We start from the raw sequence: 11,604 nt of genomic DNA on the forward strand, positions 1-11,604 counted from the left end.
TGCGTGCATACTAAAAGTCAGCTACGCTGAGTGAGTTCTAGTTAATTGACGTACATTGCATACACTTACATATTAATACGCGTCCGGAGATATGTATTACATACTTACCTGTTCATATATCATACATACATACATACGTTCATACATTCTTACTATCTTACTTATTACTTCTATGCTTACATTACCGTCATTTCGCTTCATTATTTTAAAGAGCATTTCGTCCTACACACCTCGGATATTATAAGGATTCAGATCCCTACTTACCTTGTCAATTATAAGGGTCCAGATCCCTTCTGACCTCGGACATTATAAGGGTCCGGATCCCCACTTACCTCGGACATTATAAGGGAGGATTCGGATCCCTACTTACCTCGGACATTATAAGGGTCCGGATCCCTACTTACCTCGGATGATCCCTACTTAACTCGGACATTATAAGGGAGGATTCGGATCCCTACTTACCTCGGACATTATAAGGGTCCGGATCCCTACTTACCTCGGATATTATAAGGGTCCGGATCCCTTCTTCGTACCATACAACCACACATACGTTCGTTATATTATAACTATTTATAACTACGTGCATACTAAATTAATCATTCAATAACCTTTACATACATACACAAACATATCTAACATACACTTACCATTTAAGGTATATGTATTAATCTAATACATCGTAGTATGCACACAGCCCCGAAAAACGTAACACAGAGAAAGGGATAGAACTCACCTGGATCCTGTTACGTTCTGATTTGATTGCAACCCCTTTCTTTAACTATGCTCAGCTAACCCCTTTCTTTAAAATAACTTTCTTAGTTTAAGCGTACTGAATAACCGAACCTATCTTGCATCTTGACTTAGTCTTATTTAACTAGCATACATTCGATGGCTTCTTTCTTTTAAGGTTCAAGTCCAATAGCTAAGTCCATATTAGCCATCGGGTGGAATTCATGTCCTCACCAAGGTCCATTTGTAACTGAAATAGGCACAATTACTTGAGTTCTGCTTGCTTGGCCCATATCATGCAGTCCATAACTACTAGCCGGCCCAATACTCCTTTTGCTATGTGATCTAATTGGCTTCTTAATTTCAACATCTGAATGAAATAAATAAGTCTAAAGGTTTATTATCTCTATGAATGTCCATCTATAATTTGACCAAATAATAATTCTCATTTTGAGGAAACAACTTCGAAATCTAATCCTTTTTCTTTTTCTTTTTCTTTTGCGGCTTCTAGAACCCATCAGTTTGTTTATTTGTTTGGAAGATTATTTTGCATTTCCACTTGAAAAATCTGATTTCTACTTTTAATGCTACAAGTCACGAGCCACTGTGTCTACACCATTATTTTAGCTAGGGCCTATTATAAAATTTGGTGGAAACTAACATAAGTCCCAGCATGCACTTTTACGATTTCTTTATTGAACTAAAATTCATTTTATGATTTCTATTTTTAGCTTAGATCTAGGGCCAAGTTTGGAACCTTTTCCATCCTTGTGACCCGATCAAAGATTCTACCAAATTCTAGACCAGACTGAGTTCGTTTGAACCGCCTTTTTAATCGTTTTCTAAGCCGACAAATGCGAGATCTAGTTCTAACACTTTATCGAGGCCAAGATCCAAACTTTATGGAGTATTGATATACCATTCTAGAGTTCATACAACTCTAGATCTAACATAAAACACAACCTTTAACCAAGATCTTACTTTTTCGCACTTTACTTCTAGGTCCGGATTATGGATGGAGGATCCAACTTTCTTGATGTTGTTTCTTTCACAAAGATGATGCAAGGTTTCTTGGATCTTCGATTCTTGAGTGTGGAGGATGTTTAAGTGTGTCAAAATAAAGGTGTAGGGAAATATGTGAAAGGGTTTTAGGGTTTATGGACAAGAAGGGTATTTATACTCATAGTCCCTTGCTAAGTCCATGTGCCAAACCCATTCCTTTAAAAAGCTCATTCAAGCCCATAATTAAATCCATACTTTTATTATAATAAATAATCATTTATTTATTATTTGAACTCGTAAAACACCGATGTTACACATCTTTTGTTCGCTTAGCTTTATCAAGTGAGTTTTTCATAACCCCTTTTTAATGCTTTATAATAATTTTGGGGTGTATCACGTCTCAAATTCTAATTCATTAGTTATGCATTTGTTTTAAAACTGATTCACAGTATATCGTTGTGTTGTTATTCTTCATACACATTGTTTATGATGTATGCGTGTATTATGTGCAATGTGTTTACTACTTTATGGTGAGACGCAATCGCAAACGCAAAGTGGGAGGGTCCGATAGGACATACCTGCGCTACCCATCCTTCAACTTCGGTTGTAAAGAATGGTGGTATCATTATCATTCCCCTAGGTTGGGTGCTGTTTTTTGTTGCATTCCATTTACTTTATGTTGAATACATATCGCATGACGTTTGTCGAATAGTGATGTTCGGTTTATTGTACATATATTAGTTCGCTAACTTAGTTGTTTTATTCGTTTAGTTTAGGAACTTTGGTACTTCATACGTGTTTATTATGTTTCAGGTCACAGACACTTAACGCGGTTAATTTGGACCTGTACAAGCACGGAATGAAGACCCGGGATGTCCAGCACGCGAATCAAGGAAGGAAAACAGATCTGCTGTGTGAAGCCACCCATTGTGCTACGCGATGGATGTGGAAGGCTGGGCATCGCGCCACGCGATGCCCTTTAATATATTTAATGATGTTGACTTTTGGTCCATCATGCTACGCGATGGACCAGAGAGGAGACCATCGCGCTACGCAATGGTCCCCACAGTCGGGAAAGTTAGGGTTTGTTTTTATATCTTGTTTTGACGACTTTAGACGCCCACATTCAGTTTCTAAGCAGTTTCTAGAGTAGCAAGAGGAGAAACCCTTCATTCCTATTCATCTCAAGTCCATAGATATGATCCAAATCATCCGAATCGAAGACCGAGAGATGCCAAGACGTGGCTAGACCCTTCGAGTCATACCCGAGATGTATAGTTTGTAATCTTTCAGTTTATTTCTCATGTACTAGAACAACTAATTATAATTGTTTTGATATTAATCTATGAGTATTGATGTTTAGTATGTTCGTACAATCAGTCGGTTTAGGTTTATTTGGATCAGAACGATTAGTTTTTCGATTGCTATAATAATTGCTTATAGGATTGTTTGACCTGTTAATTGCAATAAAGCATACGTTTGCCCTTAGTTGAGTCACACTGGCAGGGACCGTTTGATAACTAGTGCCGTGTGTTAGTGATCGTGGATGCCTAAGGTTTAACCGGTTAGTCGGTCTGTAGTTGACACAAGATGGTTAATCTGTTAAGTTGCATGAGAATGCTGTTAGTTTGCTTACTTGAATTCCCGGGTGTGATTTGCTTGTTTAATTGATTGAATCTTTGATTACTTGTTTGTCTATTATAAAACCCAAATCATTTGCTAGTGTGATCAGCACTTTTAATTGAACTACTTCATAATGTTAGGAATCAATTTCATCGCACACTGACCACATACTCCTCGTGGTTCGATACCCTACTTACCATAGCTTGCTTAGGTGACTAGGACACTGATTTACTTGTTTTTGACTAGATAGCGACAGTCTAGCATCAAATAGCACTTTTTATATAGATATATACGCAAAACTTATGAAAGCTCACCAACATATTTTCTTGACAAAATTATTATTATTTTAAACGTGCTGCAGATTTGATATGATGAAGTGCAAGGACAAGAAAACTAGATCGACCTTAGGATTTATTTAAATGAATAATAACTGTTTCTTTTTTATATAGGTTATTTATCTCATTATCGAATTACTTGTGTACTTGCGAAATTATGGAATAAAATAAATATATTGTCACTATTAATAGTATTACGAGCTTATGAGTGTTCTGTATGTTGCACCCGGACGTATTCCGCTTAAAATCCCTGTTCATTTTATGTTTGAGGTCTGCTAATTATCGAAACCCAATGCTTCGTCCACCTTCATTCAATCAAATCTAAAGCACAAGTAAGATATCACTAACACGCTTCCAGTCCCCATAACCATCACTATCCAACGAATCTTTCGGGGGACCTTGTCTAAATATCTTAAAACAAAAGCAAAATAGTTTGTTAACCATTTTTGAATACACTAACCATGTTCTATCACAAGTCTCTCTATTTGATAGAGTCTTAGTATACAAACTTGAAGAAGAGTATCTTCCAAATTTATCCGCGGGGCCCTTTTTAATAGTCAAATCTCGTATTGGACCTTTCTTTACCAAAACATTAATCAAGTTAGGATTAAGTCCATCCCAAGTTGTAGGATAAAAAATATCAATTTTAGGATTGACGTTAGCATCATCGTTATCCAAATTAGCATTGACTTCCTCCTCTTCCACACTAGTATCAGCATCATCTTCATTCACATTAATTAGTATTACCACTAACATTATCATGAGCGTCTCTGTTCACATTGACATTAACTTCTTGCCCTTCAATATTACCATGATTATCTTCATTAACATGTGCATCTTCAAGATATTCATCGACATGTACATCTTTTTCTTTAACATTAGAACTTTGAGGTTGCTTTTGGAAAAACGTATGTATCTTCGCATTCTTCTTAATTGGTGTATTTAACAACTGTTCTTCTATTTTTCTTTTTTTTTTCTTTTTTGACTACCTGATAAGTGTTTAGATTTAGGAGGCATAATATTTAAAAACCAAATATTAGCATAACTAATTAACTATCAATAATCAATTGTCCAACCGATAAACTCATAAAAGTTAACAAATATTAAATTATTTAACATAAAAACTTAAATGAAAATTAACAATAAAAAACAAGAAATTAAAGTAACTAATAAGTTATAACATCAGGTTCTCACTAGCTCACCTCGCAATTGTTTTTCCTTGATGAAGACCTAACGAGTAAAAGGCGAACACTCAAGCAGAACAACAAATCAATAACACTGGATGAAGAAGGAATGAAGGTCAGAAGGTCTCTGGTCGCTGAAGCCAACCAAACAGAAGGTCTCAAATCGCCGGTGGGAAGTTCGATGGTCGGCAGTCGGAACATGTACGTCGTTCACAATCAAACCCTTCGCCTATTTTAATTTTGTTAATTGTTATTATTATTTCAAAGAAATGGGTCTCTTAATACAAATGGGCTTAAAATAAATATATATACAAAAACAAAATTTAATTCCATGGGCCCTTAAAGGGAAGTGGGCCTGGGGCTTTATAACAAACCACAAGAATAATTAAAATAGAAATAAAATAATCAAAAGAAGAAGTGAAGAAATAAGAGGGAAAAGAGAAGAGATAAAACAAAGGAAGAATGGAGAAGGTAAAGGAAGTAAAAATTTCCATTCCACATTGGTGGAGGAAAGAAAATGAAAGGCTTCTACCATGGTGTAAATAGGATTCATAATTCTTGTCTCACATCGCTAGATTACAAAACTTGTAAGCTCTTTATAAGGAAGAGAGCTCACATATTATTCTTATGTGCCAAATCGCACCCAGTAGTCCTAGCGGAGGGTGCGAAGCACCCGACGCGGACGCCCACGGGCGAAGTGCGATGGGCGCAATGTGGCGCTTTGATGGCGCACACTCGTATCGCCGCGAGCCGCTTAAGGTCCACCTTAGTATTTTTGTTCCTTCGCGCGACGCGAAGGCGTGAGGTTAAGATTCTTCGCGCTATGCGAACTAGTAGTAGTTACCCAAAAAGTCTTTTGTCCTTCGCGCGACTCGAAGATATTCTTCGCGCGACGCGACGTGGAAGTCACGCAACGATGACACGCTACCTAACACGTGGCATAGCTAGGGCCGACTCGACAACCCTACATCCATTCGCGCGACGCGAAGATTTCCAATTTCAAGCATAAACAGGTTAGGATTCTGGACTTCACAAATCGTCCAAAATTTCATATTTTCTCTCTTGTGTTTCTTATATAAGATTGGTATTATACCCGAGTAGTTGTAACGGTACCTCTCCGATTGAAAGGAACTTGTATACACGAATCCAAAAGCTCTACCTGAACAAGGTAAGACATTGTGCAATCGTGTAAAGTTTCATGTCTCATGATTATCATTATGATTGTACTTAACCTAGGTGCTTATTATTAGGAGGCTTGTAAACTTTCAAGGTGAGACATTCGAATTTTTGCACAACTCACATTTGCGTGAGACAACTGATTTTCCAATACTGTCATGATGCTTTCTAAACCCATTAAACGTATGACAGATAGTCCAAATATTTTGAAATATATTTTCAAATGATTTAAACTACATTACAGTGATTAAGTTTTTGTAAATTTACGAGATGGTTAATACTGGTATTGTGGGGTTTTGTATACAAGGCTTGCTTACTGGGCTATTACGCATTACTTATTGAACAAGTGTTAGCCAATAAGTAATATGAATACAGTCACAGATACGATCGAGTGACAAGTACCTTTTGGTAATTTGTAAGCAGGCAGATATAAAAACATCTTAATGCTGTAACTGTAAAATGTGTCATTTATAAATGAATGTGCTCAACAGTATTTTCTGCTAATAAAATATTTTTAAACATGTTTCAAGTGACTTGTTAGAGACAAAGGAATGATGCATGCGGGCTTCCAGGTTAAATAAGTGGCTTGTCACAAGAATAAAGAAACGTGTTTTGTAAATTAGGATTTATCCCTATAAAATCTATGCGTGTATAAAAATAGGTTTTTATCCCAGTTTATGAAATAAGAATTATGGTGTTTTTATAACTCTCATTGTTTTTCTTAACTACGGTCCTGATGAAATATTCCGCTGCAAATTATTTTAATAAACACAGATACCACCACTCAATATTCACGGCTTCCCTCCCAAGGTATAGGGGGCCTGCCTAGCACCGTACAGTTTGGTGAAATGGACCTCATAATAAATTGTTGGAGCCATGCAACGTATCTTCTCCCATGCCCATATTGCAACAGGAACGTAGGACCAGAAATCTCTGCAGCTAAATTAGATGATATTTTGTAAAGGTTTTTGTATAAACATGCTAACACTACACTCCCCCAACTTAACTGGCCGCGTGCATTTAAAGCACCTAAATGATTTAAAAAATACAAGTGTACCAAGTTGTTCGCGGTATCAGCATAAAGGGTAGAACCAAACAAATGCAATATGTACGACCTCGTGCGCTGTATATATTGTTCCTCGGTTTGATTTTCACGAAAATTGGTTTTTATTTTGCTTAAGATACGTAGTCAACTTGGCTTACACCCAAGTATATCTCTTGTTTCAGACGTAAAACCCAAAAGTTGTTCACACATACTAACCATTTGCTTTCGCGAGAACTTGCAATTAACACCGGTAATTGTGGCACCATTGACCGGCAAACCCCACAAAACTTATATGTTTTGTAGAGTTATCGTTGCTTCACCGAATAAAAGGTAAAAGGTGTGTGTTTTTATTACATCGACTAACATTCAATACAACAAAAGCGGTACTAATAATTGACCTACAACCGCAATCGCCAATACCTTCAAAACCCGCTAAACGAATGTATATGATAACATCTGGTGGAATTGTGTTATCTCCAATAAACTCCCAAATCTTTTTTATTACATCGACTAACATTCAATACCAGATTTTCCTTCAAAGATTCTGTAATAGAGAATAGAATAATCTCAGTGTTGATTAGTAACATATAAATTATCATTTTCTGTGGATCCGGATTCATTTTTGAAAGTATTCCGTCTTCAAAACAATAAATATATATTTTGTTAGAAAGATTGCATGAGAAAAGAAATGGGTTTATATCTTAGTCGGTGAAGTCTACGAAACCATATTCGTGACTCCGTTTTGTTTTGCTATACAAGGCCGATGATATTATTACGTGGTTCATTCTTGAACACCCCAATTGCAGAATCTTTGCAGGAAATTGAGTGGATTAAGATTAGCTGCTGCCATTGAAGAAGATGAATTGAGTCCCAACAGTCACAAGAAGTCAAAAGGGTTTACCCAAATTCATGCTAATCATCAGACCTACTGTTGGCTCTTAGACGGCTACCTAAATTCTGGGTCTCTCATACACGCCAAGAAGCTTCAGGGGAGGATCTTGAAATCGGGTTTCGACACGGATAACGTAATTTGCAGTAGGCTTGCCGAGGTTTATGTTGCACAGGGTGATTTGAGTTATGCATGCCAGGTGCTCGATGAAATGCCTGACCGAGATTTATCTTTCTGGAATAACTTAATATCGGGCTTGATCAAAAAGAGGTCACCGGGTATGGTATTGGGCCTGTTTTCGAAAATGTTGATGGACGATATTAACCCCGATGAAGTTACATTTGCAAGCGTGTTACGGGCATTTAGTGCAGATAGTATTGACCATCAGAATCTAAAGCAGATTCATACCAAGATCATTCGTCACGGTTTTGGTACTAACTATATTGTATGCAACCCGTTGATTGATTTGTATTCGAAAAAGGGGTATATAGAGACTGCACGACACGTGTTTCAAGGCCTGACTATGAGAGATAATGTCACTTGGGTTGCTATGATATCTGGATTATCCCAAAATGGACATGAAGAAGAAAGCATTTTGTTATTTACCAAAATGCACGAATCGGGTATTTTACCGACACCTTATGTGTTCTCGAGTGTCATAAGTTCTTGCACAAAGATTTTGTCTTTTAACCTAGGAGAACAGTTGCATGCCTTAATTCATAAATGGGGTTTTACATGTGAAACCTTTGCGTGCAATGCTCTTGTCACGTTGTACTCTCGTTGTGGCGCGTTACTCTGTGCTGAACAAATATTTAGTAAAATGAATAATCGGGATGGGGTATCGTACAACACACTTATCTCGGGTCTTGCTCAACAAGGGTTAAATGAGAAAGCTTTACAGTTATATGAACATATGCAGTCTGATATGTTAAAACCGGATTCTGTCACGGTTGCTAGTTTGTTAAGCGCGTGTGCATCAACCGGGGCGTTTATTAAAGGATTACAATTACATTTTTACGCGATAAAGGCGGGAATGTGTGCAGATATAATAATAGAAGGATCTTTACTTGATCTTTATGTGAAATGTTCGGATGTGAAAACCGCGCATGATTTCTTTATTACAACTGAAAAGGAAAATGTGGTTTTATGGAATGTGATGTTGGTGGCTTATGGACAGTTAGGGGATCTTGATGAATCTTTGAATATTTTCTCACAAATGCAGATTCACGGGTTGAGACCGAATCAGTACACGTATCCTAGTATTCTAAGAACATGTACTGCAGTCGGTGCTATAGATATTGGTGAGCAGATTCATTCTCATGTTGTTAAGACGGACTTTCAGTTAAATGTGTACGTTTGCAGCGTGCTTATCGACATGTACTCCAAGCATGGAGACTTGTACACTGCACAGAAGATTCTAAACCGTCTTAACGAGAAAGATGTTGTTTCTTGGACATCTATGATAGCAGGATATGCTCAACATGATATGTTTAATGAAGCTCTTAAAACATTTCATGAAATGCTACATCAAGGAATCCAATCGGATAATATTGGGTTTTCAAGTGCTATAAGCGCGTGTGCGGGGATTCAAGCGGTTAATCAAGGCCATCAAATTCATGCCCAAGCGGTTGTTTGCGGATGTTCATCCGATCTTTCTATTGGGAACGCACTAGTTTGTCTTTATGCTCGATGTGGTTTAATAACCGAAGCATATTTAGCATTTGAAAAGATTCATTTGAAAGATAATGTTTCATGGAATGCGTTGGTGTCGGGTTTTGCACAAAGCGGGAATTATGAGGAATCACTGAAAGTATTCTCGAGAATGGTTAGTTTTGGTGTCGAAGTGAATATGTTTACATACGGGTCCGCGGTTAGTGCATCTGCAAATACAACAAACGTTACACAAGGTAAACAAATCCATGGAAGAATGATAAAAACGGGCTATAATTTGGAACCCGAAGCGTCTAATGTTTTGATAACTTTGTATTCAAAATGTGGGAGTCTTGATGATGCAAAAAGCGAGTTTCTTGAAATGAATGATAAAAATGAGATTTCTTGGAACGCGATGATAACAGGTTATTCACAGCACGGGTGTGGTGATGAAGCTATAAAGCTTTTTGAAGAAATGAAACGGGTCGGGTTTACACCAAACTATGTGACTTTCGTGGGTGTTTTAACCACGTGTAGCCACGTACGGTTGGTAGACAAAGGGCTTGAGTATTTTAAATCCATGAGCCAAGATTATGGGCTAGTCCCACGTGCCGAACATTATGCGTGTGTTGTAGACATTCTGGGTCGGGCCGGGCTTTTGACCCGTGCACTTGACTTTATCGAGTCAATGCCGATCGAGCCCGACTCGATGGTGTGGCGGACACTTTTGAGCGCGTGTACGGTTCATAAAAATAAAGAAATTGGTGAGATTTCAGCAAAACGTCTTCTTGAGTTAGAACCCGAAGATTCAGCTACTTATGTTTTATTATCGAATATGTACGCGATTAATGGAAAATGGGACGATAGAAACCGAACACGAAAGTTGATGAAAGATAGAGGCGTAAAGAAGGTTCCGGGTCGAAGCTGGGTTGAGATTAAAAACACAGTTCATGCGTTTTATGTTGGTGATCGTCTTCATCCACGAGCGGATGAAATTTATGAATATTTGGATGTTATTAATAAACGGGCTGCTGAAATGGGGTATGTGCAGGACCGTTACAGTCTTTTGAATGATTTGGAGCAAGAACAAAAGGACCCGAGTAGTTGTATACATAGTGAGAAACTAGCGATTTCGTTTGGACTTTTGAGTTTGTCGAATAAGATTCCATTGCGTGTGATGAAGAATCTTCGTGTGTGTAATGATTGTCATAGTTGGATGAAGTATGTGTCGAAGGTTTGTGAGAGGGAGATTATTGTTAGAGACTCGTATCGGTTTCATCATTTTGGAGGGGGGTTTGTTCATGCAAAGATCATTGGTGATTTTGGTGAACTTAAAAGTTGTTATTTTATGGTCATATTGTTATTTGAGTTATGTGCCAGAGGCAAGATGATAATATTTATCAACCTCAAATTGGCCAGTGAAGGTGCATCAACATTTTAGTAAATATCAACAACATTCAAGTTTCAAAGTTAAATGGTATCATGCTGCAAGTGCAATTTAGTCTCTGTTAAGCTATCTCCAACGCATCTGTTGGAGAGTGCTCGGCCGAGGTGGCAGCACACGCCACAAGGGCAGCGCTGGGGGTTCGGTTTAGACAAGGAGAAGCCCTTGTCTAAGGGCCGTACCCGTAGGTTTTGTGGGTCCCGTCTGCTTTATTATTATGTCCTTTTTTTTTCCCAAGTTTATTTGTAATGTATCAATCAATTATACACATTTATTTTTCGTTTCATATTTATTTCGAATATAGTAATTGAGTAAGATAATAAAAATAGGTAATCTTTTTATTTTAAAAACACTATTTGTGTACTTCAAGAGAGTGTAGTCTTGCCTCAACATTGTCTTGGCGTATAGACTTTTTTTAAGAAAGCGTGTTTAATATATTCTTGCTTGTCTTGACGTATAGATTTAATCTGTTACTACTATAGTTTACCATTCATTTGTTGCTTTTTGATTTTCTTAGTTACATGTTA

General features: G+C 37.5%; 1 pseudogene; it reads left to right on the forward strand.

Moving 5' to 3' along the window:
* The first annotated feature begins 5,335 nt into the window (after positions 1-5,335).
* On the forward strand, positions 5,336-10,953 carry LOC143530301 (pentatricopeptide repeat-containing protein At4g13650 pseudogene; annotated as a pseudogene).
* The last annotated feature ends 651 nt before the right edge of the window (positions 10,954-11,604 follow it).

Source organism: Bidens hawaiensis, unplaced genomic scaffold (assembly GCF_021521415.1).
Source record: "Bidens hawaiensis isolate Kalapana, Puna unplaced genomic scaffold, B.hawaiensis_p1.1 tig00008893_1, whole genome shotgun sequence".
In the NCBI taxonomy this organism is placed as follows: Eukaryota; Viridiplantae; Streptophyta; class Magnoliopsida; order Asterales; family Asteraceae; genus Bidens; species Bidens hawaiensis.